Consider the following 17,209-nt stretch of genomic DNA (forward strand, 5'->3'; position numbering starts at 1 on the left):
GTTAGATTAGGAGGACTTCTGTGTGCAAGGGGTTCCTCCAACATCAGTCAGTTGGAACTGGTACTGGTGGTCTCTAAGGCATGGGGGCAGCTGGGGAAATTTTGAAATAATTAGGCAAAAATGTGGTTAGTTTATTGGCTCATGCTGGATCTAAACCTATTTTGTACTGCTCTCATTATTCAGTGATGCTTAGACTTGGTATTAACGTGCATGGAACCATAATCTTAGCCTCATCGAGGCTTCCCCTGACCCTCTCCAACAGGAAAAACAGCTTTCCTGGAGCTCTAGAGGCTAAAATTATTTCCTCCTAAACATTTGAAAGTACTCTCCAGAGAAGTGGTGGAGTCACTGTCCCAGAAGTATCCAAGAAATGACTCAATGTAGCACTTAGTGCATTGGTCTAATTGATATGGTAGTATTCAATCAAAAGCTGGACTTGATAATATTTTAAGTATTTTCTAACCAAAATGATTATGTGATTCTGTGATCATATTTCAAGAGATGAAATCATACTTACATTCCCAAGGAAAAAAAATTTTGAAAGGAAAATTTTAATGAAACACATCATAATCATAGAGTCAGTGTGAAGAGGGGCTATGTTGTTTCTGTTCTTTTAATGAAGCAGTTCAGTCCCCTGTAATTTCTGCTTCACAATATCCAGTTACTAAAAAATGGGCGGGGGGGGGTGGGGGGGGCGGGAGGTTGCCTTGACTTGTAAATAACATTTGACCAATCAGGTTGTATGCAGGAGCCAGGTTGTATGCAGCACTGATTGCATTTGATCCTCAAATGGTAGAATTAAATCCTAAAATCCATTTTCCTGAAGTCAGTGAAAATCATGTGCTCAGCTCCTACAGTCATCACCTGCGTTTCCAAAATTAGCAAACATTTTGAGATAGCTACACAGATATTGACAAATCGTGTGTCTAATATCTGTCTCTCATTGAGCAGTATTTTATTATTAGCAGGTATTCTTTTCTCTTTTCAGAAACAGAATTTCAACACAGAAGTCATAAAGACTCCCCATCTGACGGGTGCAGACACCTGTGCACTTACGCAGGCATGCATATATGCATTTAATACGCACTAGGCACACTGCATACAATTTTTTGTCATTCAAATAAGGAACAGAAAAGAACATCAGGAGGGATGCCGTTCAATAATTACCTATTGTTGAACACAGCATTAGTCTTTTCCCAGAACTTGCTCATGGATAATTCTCATCTACTCTGCAAGTCTGTGAGTTCTCCAGTAATTTCCTTCTATGTTTTTGTGCCCATTATTCTTTGAATGGGGGTAGAAACAGGCATTTTGGAAGTCCATGTTGGAGTCCATTTAACAGATTCATATTTGAGGAATCAAAGGTGTGTAAGGTTCAATTTCCATTTAAAATTCAAAGTCAGTTTCATTCTTATGAAATAAGTATTGATTTTCTGCAGAGAAATGCTAATCAGAATGCTCCTGAAAAAAGAAAGAAATGCTAATCAGAATGCTCCTGAAAAAAGAAAGAAAATTGAGTGTAGAAGAAAGGCACTGTGAAAGAAGATAGAAAATTTAGTGCCTTCTCTTTTTCTGAAGGGAATATCTTCTTGAAGCTTTGATCTTGATGTCCAAGATTCTCTGCAAAACAAAGTCTATGAGAATAAATACTGAAATTTCAGATACTTTTCTTGATATCATGCTTTTATTGTAGTGACATACTTTAAACTACAGGGATTATTGTAACTGATGAAATTATGAATCCTTTTATGAGACTTAAGACCAATCCTTAAATCTAGTCTCCTTTCTCCAGGAGTTTTGCATAAGACCTGGAAAATATTGGGAATTCCTGTTTTTTAAAATTCCTGTTTACTAATTCAAGAAGATATAGGCAATTCACAGAGGTCAAAGTGAGAAGGAACCAGAGATCAATGGGCGTTGGTCCTGGAGTCAAGCTTCCATAGAACTTACATCTTGTGATGGGTAGAGTCCTGTTCAGCCTCTCCCTTCTACATAGAGCAGGGCATATTTTTTTTAAGATTACCTCTCAGAGATCCCTCCATACCTAATTTTTTCCTTGACGCTATGATTATCAGTGAAAATAAAGCTAGGGGACAAAACCCAGCAGCTTCCAACTCTGCATCCCAGCTCCACATCAAGTTAAATTTTGGACATGCTTCCCTCTTTTCTCCATTTCCTACGTTTTCAGGTTCCACTTGTAAAGACCCAGTGAAAGCATCAGTGTGATCCAACAAGTTCCAGCTCCACAGGAGCTGGTTTTCTTTAGCAGAACTAGGTTTGTCTGTCGACTGTTGCCTTAACGTAATGTATTTGAGCTACTCTGTCTAAAAAATATGACTTTCCCAGTGGCTGTAGATGCACAGTGTTTGTAACCACGGTCAGCAGCAAGGAAGTTAAAAGACCAGAAAAATGCAAACTGTCAGTCCACCTCCCCCGCCACCAGCAGGCTTTATGAATGGTCTTTTATGAATGTTGTTAGCTTTCCAGCTACAAGACATTTTAAATGATGGATGAACAAAGGCATCATCTGTGCAAACACTGGGATGTTTGAACCCAGAGGAAGGTTCAATAATTAGTCATGCAGAATATTTGTAACGCCCTTTGGTCATATTCCAGGTTCCTCCTGGATTACAACACAATGCCACAAATCATCAGCTGCTGCAACTGGTGTTTTCACAAAGGAAAAGCTTCCTGGGGGTAATACTGAACCAAGGAATAATATTTAACTGCATCTTTCCTAAAAACTTGTAGTGTACAGGGACCATTTCACTCTACAAACAGCTTTTTCTGGTTATACTTCTGGAAAATTGACTATTTTTTTATAATCTTTCCTTTCCAATCCTGTCATCCTTACAGAACTGAATGTGTTCAGCAGTAGAAAGTTTTCTACAGTTTCCTACTATTTACGTCATCAGCATAACTATGAACAGTTAAATATGCAGTGTCCCCTCCGTTACAGCTTCAAACAAGTACTAAGTACCTTTCCAGGCCCACTGTGGGCCCTAAGCTACACGGAGGGAGGTAAATGAGGGCAGGATTTGAAAGCAATGCTTTGTCTTTCACAGTTGTACCAGAAGGAAACGTTTTCAGAAAACCCCAGCAGAAGGGTTTTCAGATTGTATTGTGCATATAAGAAACAACATGGTTTACTTTCCAGACTGATGGAAGGTTTGCAGAACAGATGCATAGAAAAAAATGACGTTTCAGTCAGCAAGCTAAGAAAATTTGATCTGGAAATCATTGGGGTATAACAAATAGGTAACTTTATGCTAACATTTTTTGCAAAAGCACTTTTAAAGTAGGAATGTACTTTAAATCGTTCAGTGTCAAATAGAACTAGAATGTAGGGACAGTATGGAGATAGAGATTATGTAAAGAGCAATAAGAAAAGTTAAAATGCCTTCCTCTTCAGTTCTAAGGTTCTCCAGGACATAGCAGATATCACAGTCACTGTTATTGGCAGCAAAGGCCCATATGGTGTTAAAGATAGCCATACAGTGCTGCACATTACTAAAAAAAAAAAAAAAAAATCCTATTCACAAAACATTCTACCTTTATACTGGATCATTGTGCACTTAGTATCACTTCAAGATAAAAAAAAAAAAAAGCCGTTTGGGCAGACAGGTTTAAAATGGAACTCACTCAAGCACACTTTTCTTGGATGAAGCAGACTAACTTCAATGTGCACAGACTAACTTCAATGTGCACAGAGCTGAAACCTCCTGTGATTAAATATTGGGTATGTACAACAAGGCATTCTGGCTGTGACTTCAGTTGTCTGTTTAAAACACAAACCTCCTGCAGAAAAAAATTATTTAGTTAATTAAATAAAGTGCTTGTTGAAAATCCAAAGAAATAATTTGTGTGATAAATAAGGTTGCTTATTATCAAGCTAGGATGATTATAGCTATTTTATGAAATTTTAATTACATTATGTGGCTGCTCAAATATTGGTTTTGTACATTTATCAAGCTACTTGGGAATCATTTCATGGAAAGGAAAATAAAAATGAAATGGCTTATTTACTTACCCCAATGTATTAAGAAAAAAATTCAGTGGGGAAATCATGAAAAAGCCATCAGGGAGAAAGCACTGCCTAGAGTGTTCTCAGTCAATAGAAGTATGAAAGAAATTTTCACTTGAATGATCTTCCAGTGCTGTCTCAGTAGTATCTCCATGCTCCAGACAACATGGTGTACTTAAAAAGCCACACATTTAGTTTTATAGGTAACTTTATAGCCAAAAACATTAAGATTTTTTACATATTTAAGAGACCATAAGATATTCTCGTGTTACTAGATAAACAAGATGTCTACCAACTTTGCTATTCAAAATATAAAACTTTTTATGGGCTCTGAAAAATCCATAAAAATTCTTCAACAGAAAGAAAGTTTGCAGTGAAAAAAAGAGAATATAAGCCTGAATTAATTGGACAGATATGGATTGATGGTGAACTGATGGGACAAGTGCCCATGTTTTGCCACTGCATATGTTTTCTGTCTCAGTGATTTATTTCCTGTGGTAAATTACACAGGACAGAGATGTCACCTGAAGTCTGCTGAATTATTTCATTTTACATTTTTATTACCCTTTAGAAACATTCCAGATTTGTATTAACATTGGCATCTTGAATAGCAATTCAAGGGCATTATCTGTGCATGCAGTTTTACTAAGTACATATCAGCACTGATGGTGCTTCATCATAGACATCCACAAACTCACAGTTGTATCCAACAGAGCCCTTTACTCAGAGATTCAGGGGAGCATCTCTTCTGTAATGCATGACCTGGCTCTGCTTTTCCCTCATCCACAATTGGAGTGATGTGGAAAAAAAATAAGCCTTTTCCCTTCATTTTCTCCCTTGCAGAAACTGAATAAAGGCCCAGCATACTTCTGCTCTGTCAGCACAAGAGCTGCAGCTTATTGTTTCCTCAAGTCCAGAAGGAAGTGGGGAAGGACAGAAACAAGGCAGCAGATGCTGTTTTGCATTTCTGTCCAGGTGAATGAATAAAACGTGCCTTTGGGTCTTGAAGCTGGTGCTATAGTACATGTGCTCTTTACTCATCAGGAGCCCCAAAAGCTGTTGCTTCATTCAATTACCATCACATCAGACCCTTAGACATTCTTTTCCAGCCGAGGGCTCCTTTAGAAACCCTACAGTAGGATACTGTTTGTACTAAAGGGGTGGGACAGGATGCAGTCAGAAACACAGCTAGTTAATTTACAGTGCTTTGATTTCTGCTTAAAAGAGCAGTGTTGAGCTCTTTTGAGTGTTGAGCTTTACTGTGTAAATAGTTATGGTTGGTCTCATCAACAAGTGATGAGAAAATGACATTAGGGAAAGTATCATACATTGTTTTCACATGATAAAATCTAAATTATGTCAACATTATTTTTTAAGGCATCTCTGTAGTTCTATTTCGTATTAGTTGGTATTTTAATACAGACCATATGTTTTAATGAAGAAACAATAGCACTACATTAGATTTTTGGCAATGAGAATTCCCCATTGTTACAAACCTTGTTCTCAGGCCCTTTAAATGTAAGTCAATGTTCTTCCCAAAATATTTCACTTGTATTGTGCAATACATACCTTATTGAGATAAAATATTTCTATGTATTGCTAATGACTTCAATACTAATGTCTGATATAATTAGTGGCATTTCTTTTCTCTTTGGACGAGACAGAATGCCTGAGAAGAGAAAAAATAAAGTGGAAAGAGAAAAAATAAAGCAGAACAATCTGGGGTCCAGATAATCAGATAAAAGTTTGAGTCTGAATATTTTTGTTGCAGCAAAGGCTGAGATAGCATGCAAACCCAAAAGACAACTTAGGTATTCTCAGCATGTTTTATATAAATATTAAATCCGGAAAGCTCTGACTATTTAATCTCTATCCAAGGGCTGACTGTCAGCTTCCTGTTTATGTCGATCAAAATATTATCCAGATCACTTCTAAATTGTTGCCCATTTCATGTTGCATTTTCATTAAATATCAGCTCAGGCCACTTTTACTCTTAAAAATGGTGGTATTCAGGATTGAATGCTTGTATCACTAAAGCATGAATATGGTCTAAGTATACAGCGGGGATAGTGTATCTTTGAATGTCCAAAGACACCCATTCATTTTACTTCTAATTTATACAAATTGCCTTAAACTGACTTAGTAATCAATGATCCTTTTATGTCCCTTCAAGCTCAGCATATTCTGTGATTCTGTGAAATATTCATCTTTCTTAAGAAGCTTTACATAGATATAACCATACCAAAAAAAAATTTGTTCCCATCTGTGTAAGCTTGTCCCCTTAGTGGACTTTTAATTCCCAATATAAAAGTTTTGATTCTGTGAGATCCAGGTAAAATTTTCTTGCTTTTGTTGATTTATTTTTAGTCTAAATTGTTTACTTCAGTATGTCAAGCAAACTCCACATACTTGCCTGGATTATTACCATTGAACATTTTGATTGCAGGAGATGCAAAAGTTTTGAGCGCTTCTGTGTATGGGTGTTTCAGCTCTTCATATACCTATTTAGACAAAGTGAAGCATGATAAATCTTACAAGGAACAGTAAAACAGATTTACTGAAGACTGCTGAGGGCTATGCAGCATTTCATAACTTTCAAAGACACCATTAGGGATAGTACTTGTTCCATTGCATTTCAGCAGGGTATGTCTTAAATTAACTTTGAATAGAGGGACATTGAGGGGAAAGGAAGACCTTCAAAGAAAATTAAATTTTCAATGCAAGGACCATCCAGGTCCAAGGACACCCACATTTCTGTCCTTTGCACTTTTCAAAGTTCAATTGAATGAGAATTGAGTAAGAGTATTTTATGTTCAGATAATTATGTAATTATTTTGTTTTATAATACCTTTCATTCTAAAGAATCCCATGAAACTTCAATATGCCTACAAAGGAACTGGGAGATATTTTGCTGAAGGATAAGAGTGTGTAGCTGGAGAACAAATAGCTTTCTGCAAAGCCAAAGTTTCAAGATATAAAAAACTTTCTTCAGTCTTATCCTTTCATTAGATTAGTGACCAATGAAGTTATATGAATGAAAAAGACTGATTTGTAGTCCATGTACTTTAGCCTACACCTTCTTCATTCCAAATGAAATGCATAACCAGGGAGGAAAGGAAATTGCAATCTCTCCCATTGGAACTTTTCCACCTTGGATAAGTAATGAACCCTTTCCTTGAAAAGGCATTTGAGCCTTTACTTCCACAATTCAAGATAACTCTCTGGCTTCTGAGAGTTAGAATTAATTTATCCTATGTTTTCTCTGCACTAATGAGTGTTAGCTGAAGGTATTAACTAGGAAAAAAAAAAGCAAGAGAGAGATTTTCAGAACTGACTGGAAAAGGAATAATCCCTTGCTTTTATTTTACTACAAAACCTAATCTTTGCCTTTAAAAATGTTCTTGCTATAACCATTTTATCAGTGTGGTGGGTTAACCCTGGCCATTAACTCACCGCCCACTCAGTCACTCATCCACTAGTCCTCAATCAGGATGGCGACAACAGTTTGACGAGCAAAAGCAATAATGCTTTTGGGTCAAGACGAAGACAGTTTAATAAGTGATGGAAATATTTAAAAAAATGACCAAACATAAAGATTGAGACGACAATCACTTCCCATGCCACAGGCAAACTGATGCACAGTCAGTCTTCAAATATCTCTGAGGTCAGCTGTCCCGGCTGTGTCCTCTCCCAGCCTCTTGCCTGCACTTGGGCTACTTGATGGTGAGGCAACATGAGAAACAAAAGATGTCTGAAACAAAAGATGTCTGAAACAAAAGATGTCTCAATGCTGTTCAGGCACTGCTCAGAAATAGCTATAACTGGTGTATTGTCAACACTTTTTCAGCCTCAAATCCAAAATACAGCACTACATGGGCCACTGTGAAGAATTTTAGCTCCATCCCAGCCAGACCCAGTATAATCACCTAAACCAAGAGATCTCAATTTTGACAACTCAGCATTTCGTAATGGAAAACTGGAAAAATCCCGAATTTGAGTAAGATCTTGAAACATTCCAACAACTTGGTAAGGTCTCCATCCAACTGAAATTCAGTAGAAAGTAAGCACTTCCATATTTAAGATACTTCTCTATCTAAAGGTATTTTTAAGTGATATTCCTTTTTAGACTATTTTCCAAAATAGTGTGATGCCTCTGAGATGGGAGACCTGTGATCCGTGGTGACTTCCTTCCCATTTTGGATATTTATCATTAGGCTAATGAAATATACTAACATAACAATAAAAACTAAGATGATTTCAAATACTTTTAAGTCCTAAAACATAGAGCCAAACAAATTGTTAATCTGAAATAGTGTTTAGCCTGGAGAAGATTCTTGAGATTTTCTCTCAGTTAACTTAGATGTCCTAATACCTGACTGATATATCAAACCTGGGCTTGTCCATCTCTCTCATTTGACATTTAGACAGTTTCAGGTGCCTGAATTAACACTTAGAATTCTGGTGCAGTATCAGCACACTGATTTTGCAAAGTGAAATTCAGATTGCTTCCGCTTTGTTCTCCCATGAAGTAGCCTCATTTCCATTTTAAGCTGGCTACCCTGAAATAGTGTTATCTGTTTCAACATCTCCTCCAACTTGTTTCCTGAGAAGAGTCATAGTGTTTCCTTGAACTACATGTCAATAGGAAATGCTTTTAAATTCTTCTTGATTAGTATGTGAAACTTTGTGGGCAAGAAGAAACATTGATACAGCGTGCCTAAAACACTCCATGCTGAGAATGTTTTAGCTGAAAATGGAGAAAGTCAAAGAGTGAAAGAGGTAATATGTGGGAAAAGGGAGACGTGCAAGGACAGAGAGGATTGATCAAGATTCACATGAAAGCTAGTGTTGTCCAATTTACTAATTCCATTCCAAATTGTGTTTCTTGAAGACCGACATTTTTCATCTTCTTTATATTTTCTCCATTTGTTTGAACAAGACAGTGGAAGGAAAATAAGATTGTAGCTTATGACAAAGCAGAAAAAAAATCCAAGATCATTGTGCTTGTTCATGTGTTAAAGATTCATATTTGATCCTGCAATTTAGGTGGAGTGTGACAGTTATTAGAAAACCTTATTTCAAGAAAATTGGAAAAAAAGTTGAACAAAATGGTCTTAATAGCTTTTTATGCTACCTTAAGCTTCTAAACCTCTTCCAAATATCCTATCAGGGTGGGTTCTTATGCCTTCAAATTTGAAGGGGCTGCACTTGCTGCCTTTTGAATTTCCTTGCATGACCTAATGAAAGATGAGGCAGCTACCAGCCCAATACATTGTATTTATTGGAGTAATGGACACTTTTTTGACAGCACTGCTTTTTTTGGTCTCTAGAGCCATAGTGATTCTCCTTGTAGAAAAGAAAGAGAAAATACTTTTCTCGCTCACTCAGATGGAAAGGGAACTTCTTAATTTAATTTCTTTAGGCAGCATGGGATGGATACACGCATTGTAACTTAGTCAGAAAGAGCAAACAGCATCAGTGATTCAGCATATACTTCTTCTTAATCATGTAATTTATTCCCCTTATAGTAGTTACATTTTAAACCAGCTTCACTTCCTGATCCTCAAGGACCATAAAAAGACTTATCCGTTCAGATATATCTCTTATATTATATTCCTATGTTGAAAGGACACCTATTTTCTGTGTAAGAATAATTTTTTTTTTGTAATCATGAGAATTTCTAGGTTGAACTCCTGTATTACACACACATTTGCTTTTGATATATAGTCATATGCTGTATCTCTTTTGAGAGCAGTTGATTTAATAAACTTACTTTTATTTTCTGAAGAAAACATCTTATCAAACCAGGAAAAGCAAAGCCTTTGAAAGAGCTGCTTAGCTTTCTGCAGCATGTCATAGAAGGAAAATGCCAGGCCATCTATCACTCCTACCAACTCAACTGGATCAAACCACTGTGGGCAAGGATTCGATACTTAGCAGAATCACTTTGGCAGGTACTGATTGGAGCTGTTGATACTCCTTTTGCTGAGAAAATCAGTATGAACAGAACACATAGTGTAGGGAGGTAGAAGGTCAGATTGCTTGTGCCTGTCTCTGCTGTTTCAATTGGTTTTATTGCAATTCAGTCTAAATCACATGACTTTTTCTGCACTCCTTGGTATTTCAGTTTTCATTGTGCTCTCTGTTGTAACTTGTAAGGTGTTTTACTGATACTAAAGACCTCGTCCATATGGATCTAATGCATGAACCAGTTCAGTATTACTTCGTCAATTATCAATGAAACAAGAATTAAAGAGATTCTTGTCCCATACAATAACAACTTGCTTATACTTTTTCCAAAGTAAGATTTACTGTGAAGATAAAGGGCAGCATTTTACTACACTAGAATTTTTATAGAAACAGTGTTTCAGCAGATTTTCCACATAGTAAGGGTTTTCTTTGTTTCCCTACACTCCCATTTTTTCTCTTACAGGCTCTTTAATTTTTCTTCTATCACAACTCCACTCATTCTTACAGCTCAGTTCAGGGTTGTCTTCAGTATTTATGTCTATTTTTCATATCGTGTGCTAAATTTAAATGTATTTTCTATAAATTCCCAAACCCTGTATAGGTTTGTTCAGATTATTTATATTCTTTCCTGGACAGTCTTCTTACTTTTTGCAGGACTTACATTTAAATGAGCGATAAAATTATATGAACAGACTTTCAAAGATGCTGAACAGCCAAAGTTTCTATTGCCTTCAACAGCAGCTTTGTGCAGGTTCTCCAAAAAACCTGTCAGTTGGGTCCTAGTTGAAGAATGTTTTACTGCAAGTTATTAAAAATTTCAAGACATACAGATATAGTATTTGAATGTTAAGATCCTCAAATAGGTGATTCTTGTAGTTTCAGAAGGAGGGTGAAGCAGTGCGTGTCTTCAGCAACTACAGTAACCACCAGAAATGAAATGGTGTTTTATTTATGTGAAATTGGAAGCTGGATGGGGTTTTGCTCTGTATGTGTAAAATAAGTTAGTGTTATTGATAGATCTATTTTTGACATCTTTTTGTTGTTCATCTTTTTCCTCTCCATTTTGTGGCAGCCCTTGACAAAGAAAATTGGTTTTACTTCATCCATCCTTCATATCAGAGAAATGAAATAGCAAGTACTGACATGTCCAAGACAAGTTTATCTATGTGATATCACTTCTCTTTCATTTTGATCTGAAGCTTTGTTTTCATTCCACACTCATCTTTACTCCCAATGAAGAGACAGACATAGTGCCATAGCTCTGATGACTGAATACAGAAAACTAAGTTCTGTCATCAGTTATGCCTCGTCTAGCTCCAATGATGAAACACATTTGAAAACATGATTTGTGTTCCATTTTAAAATATGGGTTTTTTTCTAAATGTGTTTCTTTTCCAATGTGCTTACTTAGAGACTACACTTTGATGGGTTTTTTGTCTTTGATGTTGGTAGATGAAAGTTAAAGTTATAGCCTATTGTAGAAGTCGTATATATGTGAAGGAATTGTTATATATTTCATCATATCTATGACCATTTCTTCTTGATACCTAGACTTTTTAGGGCTGAACATGTTTGTGTAACTGCATGTTTGTATGCATGTGACAGAGAGCAAGAGACAGAAACTGACCTAGTGTGCACTATCTGACTGATGATAAATACTGCTAAGTTTCTCATCAATGAAGATCTTTTTATTTTAGGACACTGACATTACCACTATCACAAATGTTTTCTGTAGCAACTTTTGCAGAGAATTCAGCAAGAACAAGTGGGGTTTAGGTACCATTAGCTACCATAAACAGGCTTAAATTTTGCTATATGTTCATAGTATATAGTTCATGGTACATGCGTTCAGAGTCAGATTCAAAGGGGTTCTTTTTTCCTTTTTTTTTTTTTTAATTAACATGGGGAAAAATTATTTGATCTTAATAAAATCATCAGGTGTAGTCTCAAGTTTTAAATTGCATTAATATCAATCATTACTAATCAATCCTTTTATAAGTGAAAATCATTATGCTAGATGTAAAAGGACTAGTTTGTGGCATTGTATTTTGTTAGCAATCACTATCATAGCATACAGTTATATCAGGAAGAGTGTGAATCCAGGAAAAAAATTAAAAGTTTAATCAGAAGTTACTGAAAGAGAAATTGACCAACTTGCAATGTAAGTAGGACACACAGTTGGAAAATGCATTTGCAACAAGTTGAGGTTTTGGGTGGTTTCAGTTCGGGTTTGTTCTTTGGAGGGTTTTGTTTTTCAGGGGGGAGCAGGGGGTAGGTCAATGAAGTTCAGCTGTATGTTATATGCCCATGTGAGCACATATGTTTATATTTCCCTTTATATCCAAATGAAGGCAAGTATAACTTCTCCACGTCTGTGCCACAGATCACTTGAATACTAGATGAAAGACAGATAGAAAAACTGGGATATATTTTAGACAATTTTAGCAAAAAAGAAAAAATAGCATTTATTTCCTGCAGTATTAGTCAATCACCAGGGAACCACAGTAAATATTTAGGTACAAGTTTGTTAGGTCTGGTCTTGCTCATATCTAAGCCTTTTGTTTAAATATAAGCACAAAGCACAGAGCTTAAAAAAATAAAAATATTTACAACTATTGTATTGTCATTAAATCACTCCTTCAGGGACTTTTGCTTTTGGAGGAACTCCTTTTGGCTGTACAGGTGCATTCCCCAAGTCACTTATGAAGGAGGAGGGAATACGGGTGACCTTGCCCTGATAAGTAACAGCTGTGTTGATTACCCAATACAGCCTTGCCCCTGATGAGTCAAAGCTATATCCAATAAAGATAAGTGTAATAAAAGGGAGTGGGTTACCTGGTGAGGATCCTGAAGAATAAGGCTCCTGAGGAGAAAGCATCACTGCTGTGAGGTTGGTCTGGGTCTGCAGTTAGAACCTGTTGCTGGAACCTGCAGCTATAGTCTAGCCAGGTAAAAGCCTGCATTCAGAGTCTGCAAACTAATCCCTGCAGTTGTAGTTTAGCAGGAAATAACCAGCAGTCAGAGGCTGCAAGGAAAATCTACAATAGGAGCTTGCTGCACACAGAGCCAGTGAATAGTTTGAGTTAGGATGGCCAAGCTGTAAATAGGAATAAACCAGAATCCTTCTCATGCTGTGATGAGCAAGAAGTCTGTGTCTCAGCTCCTTGCTACTCTCTAACAAGAGGGCTGACTGCTGGAACAACTTAAACTGTATTTTACCTTTTAAAGGAAGGCAAAAAAAACCAGATATGAAAGACATACTTTAGTCAGAGAAGGTAAATTCCTGTAGCTCTTCTGGAATTACTTCAAGAGGTCCATTGTGTTAATTTATTACACATAGTAGATTTTGTGCTGGAAAATGCACTATTTGTCACCTAATGACCATTGTTTTTTTATTATGCTATTTTTAAAAGATCTGGATTGTATAAATGAAAGAAAAATAGTTTTAAGCTTTTATCTGAACTTGTTTTGCTGTTCATTCATTACATAATTACACTTGATTTAAATAAGACTGAGGCATCTGTATTGGTAATCTATATTTTTATCTCTTCAGTAATAATCTTTTCCATGTCAATATTTTCATGAATTGCAATGTTAATGTTTCCTTGAACTTTACTTTGCATGTTTAGAAACTATCGTTGACTTTTTTCCTAATTTATTCCTTGTTATTTTTAATTTAGAAAATGCATCAGAAATGTTTTTTTCTATCACTCTAGAACCATGCTGATCAAAACTTTACATTTTTGGACATTCATTTTTGCTTCCAGGATTGGCAAGGAGAACTAGATTATCTTAACAGTTTACTTTCAAATGCAACAAGAACTTCCACATACATAGTAAGGGAAAAAAGAAAAGAATATAAAGATCATCTAGATAAGTACTATTGCACTAATAATCCTGTAGTCTGTTAACTCTCTGGAGGAGTTCCTGGCAAGGCAGAGCTGTGCATTGTGCCAGTATTTGTTAAAATACTTTGGAAGAATTTGTTAAAAATACTTTGGAAGAAATGGAAGCATTCTAATTATTAAAGCCTAATTTCTGCAAGCACCAGGTGACAGGCATCATGCGATGAAAAGGATATCCCATATTTCCAAATGTCATGAGCTCTCATCATACAAAGTTCAAGTAATATCATCTGTGGCTTCAGCTGATGACAGAAATCCATACAGGAAATTTTGTAATTGCTACTATCTTGGTGTTTTGATAGCATTGCAAGAATTGCTGCAAAAGATAGATGCAAAACCACACACTTGTGTTCGTATGTGTTTATTTTTTTTTTCTTTTTATGCTGATGAATTTTATGTTTAGGAAGATACGTGTTTACTCTTGGATCATCTCCCTTAACCAGATGGTATCTTTGTGATTGTTGTGACACTTCATTGTTGCTGTTGGCTGATGACTCACTGAAGGAAAATCCCAGCACACCCAGTAGGAGAAAATAAGGCTGCTTGGTGTTCTTTGCTACATGTAATTTTCTAACAGAATTTCGACAGATGTGACAATTTTGCTGAAATGTTGTCAAAATAATAGCAACAAGTTGACAAATCAAATCTGGCTCATGTTCAGTCCCCTGGTATTATACTGGTTCATCTGCAATAACAAGGGAATTTATATCAGTGTCATCCTTGACAACTTGATCATTTTAGATGGCACGTTATCCATTTTTCATTCTTCTCTATGCCTTGTGGTTTTTGGTTTTGTTTTTGGGTCTTTTTTGCTGTATGCTACTCTCTCTGGTAATTTTTGCAAATAATTATTACCAAGTGTTTCCTGATCCCCAACTGGAAGTAAAGAAATACAATAAGGAAATCACAACCATAGGAACTTCAAATCTGGCATTGAGATGTGAAGGAAACTAAGCTTTAGTAGAGAATTTTCCTATGTTGGGCTGTTAACAAAAGTAAAACTGGGAACTGCAAGAACAGATATACCCAACACATGCAGTGATGGTGTTCCATCCTTGAAAAATGCTGGCGAGATCTTTAGGAATGGAGTTTGGCTATGGCATCTAATGAAATACAGTAAATATGCTTTGTGAGAGAAGCTGTTTTGCTCACTCCACAAATTATTTCTATGTAAAGGTATTTTTGTGTGATGAGAATATTTTTGTGAATCTATTTCTTCTTTTCCCCTAAAGAAACTGATTTTGACAAAGATTTTGCTGAAATAAAGCAAGGTAAGGCATAGAAATCAAAAGGATGGTTGGTTTCTTTGAAGAACAACTGTAACTTTGAAGAATAATGTAGATCCCTGCTGTGTCTGAATCTGAACTCAGAGGCACCAAAATTTCACTGCCCACTGCCTGAATAAGAGGTTTACAATACATTCACTGCTTCTTAACTTTGTAGCTGTTCTATTTTATAAGGAAGATAAAGTCATTAGGCAGAGGCAAAAAAAAAACCCCTTTATTTCATAAAACCAATGGTCATGTGGGATTTGAACCTCAGCCTTTCAGGCTCTGCATCTCAGGGAGCTCTTCAGTTTCTTACAGGCTTAGCTACTCTGTCTTGTGTTGTACAACTGCTAAATTTTCCAGGTCTTTTTCAGGGTGAAATCAAGAATCATAAATGCTCAGTGTGAATGTACAAATTCACAGAAGCATCTTTAAGTGACAAAAAGGATATAAATCAACCAAACACCACCCACCCCCAGCCCCTGATAAAATACCATAAATTTATCTATAAGGCATTCCAAAGTATGAAGTGAGATCCATATACTGAAAAGACAACAGAACTTTTCTTTCTTTTTTTTCTCCACCCATGTTGTATTAAGATTTCAGAGTGGTGGGTAAAATAAACCAAACACCAGCCTGAAACATTGCTTGGATTCTTTGCCTACTGCAATTTACTTTTCAAAAGAGACCACTGTGTTTACAATCATATTTTTTAAATTTAGTAAAGTCAGTATTTCTGTGAGTTCATTCTGGTAAGCTATAACTATTCTACTGTCCGTCAAGGTCTCAGTGCATAAACATCAAAATCGGAATCAAGATCAAATATCAAGATAGGTACATTTGTTGTCACATTCTACAGACAGGTTAAGGGCTGAATAGTAGTAGCCTGTTCTTCAAGGTATTTTGACTGATACAACTTTTTGCAGCAGTGAAAACTGAATGCAAATTTTTAGAGAAAACAAGAAGTGGTGTTGAAAAAATTGACCAAGGCAAAAAGTATGCTATGGAGAAGCTAGTGGATTTCAATGTCAGTGTTTTGCACTCAGATGATGTAAGAAGGGAATCTGGAAAAAAAATATAGGTATGTAGAGAAATTGACCATCCGCATTAGGAGTAAAAATTAGTAGGAACTTGTTTAATATGTGGGATAATTTCTGTAAACAAATAAAATTTTACTATGTAAAACAATGGTTTTATACACAAAATGCAAGTGAAGATTAAAACAGATCTGGTACTTGCCTTTCTACAGCACAGGTGGTAACATCAAAAATATCCTTTGCAGTGGTCTGGCATCTCTAAATATTATTACAGTGTACCATTTTCTGTACAATATCTTTTGATCAACTGAAGTAAATGTGATCATGACTAGGTCATGTGATGACTGTCAGCTAGGGGCAGCATACTAACAAAATTCAGGAGCGAAAGAAAGGGTTAAATTAGGAAAAATTAATCTGAAATGTTTACTCTGACCCAAAATAAGGGTCTTAACTCTTTACATATACAGCATCTTTCTGTCTTTTTATGGTATTAATTGGAAAATGGAATTTGAAACATGTCAGACATAGTGATTAAAATGTTTAAAATTAAATATTATTATATTTTTAAAAATACGTAAGAACAGGTTTGGGTTAAAATTAGTCTTGAATTTAAGCCAGATTAGACTTTTACTAGAGTCACAGGTGCCATAGTGTGCAGCATTATTAACCCCGTCTCCAAGATCATCCAAAAGCCAAAGGAAGGGCAGGCCCAGCACTGGAGTTTCATGCTCTTTGTCCTGTGTTTCACCACTAGCTCTGTGGAGAATCCAGCAATAGCCTGGTACATTTGGACATTGAATAAAATTTCCAAAAGTGTTCCAGTGACTTGAAGCTTAATCTTTCAAAATTGAATGGGTTTTAGATTCCTAAATGACTTTGATTTAGAATCTTCTGAATGATTTTGTAGAATTCTTAATTGGATATTTTCAGACATTTTCTCCCTTTTTTCACTTCTTGCGCATCACCCTCTTGGTCCACATAGGCAGAAACATCCCAGACAGGCCT

General features: G+C 36.1%; 1 protein-coding gene across 2 annotated transcripts in view; it reads left to right on the forward strand.

The window, feature by feature from the left end:
• GPC6 (glypican 6) overlaps positions 1-17,209 on the forward strand; it is a 726,194-nt gene that overhangs the window by 472,560 nt on the left and 236,425 nt on the right. The gene's annotated exons all lie outside the window — the stretch shown is intronic.

Source organism: Chamaea fasciata, unplaced genomic scaffold (assembly GCF_029207755.1).
Source record: "Chamaea fasciata isolate MVZ Bird 193981 ecotype frontalis unplaced genomic scaffold, bChaFas1.0.hap1 SCAF_2, whole genome shotgun sequence".
In the NCBI taxonomy this organism is placed as follows: Eukaryota; Metazoa; Chordata; class Aves; order Passeriformes; family Sylviidae; genus Chamaea; species Chamaea fasciata.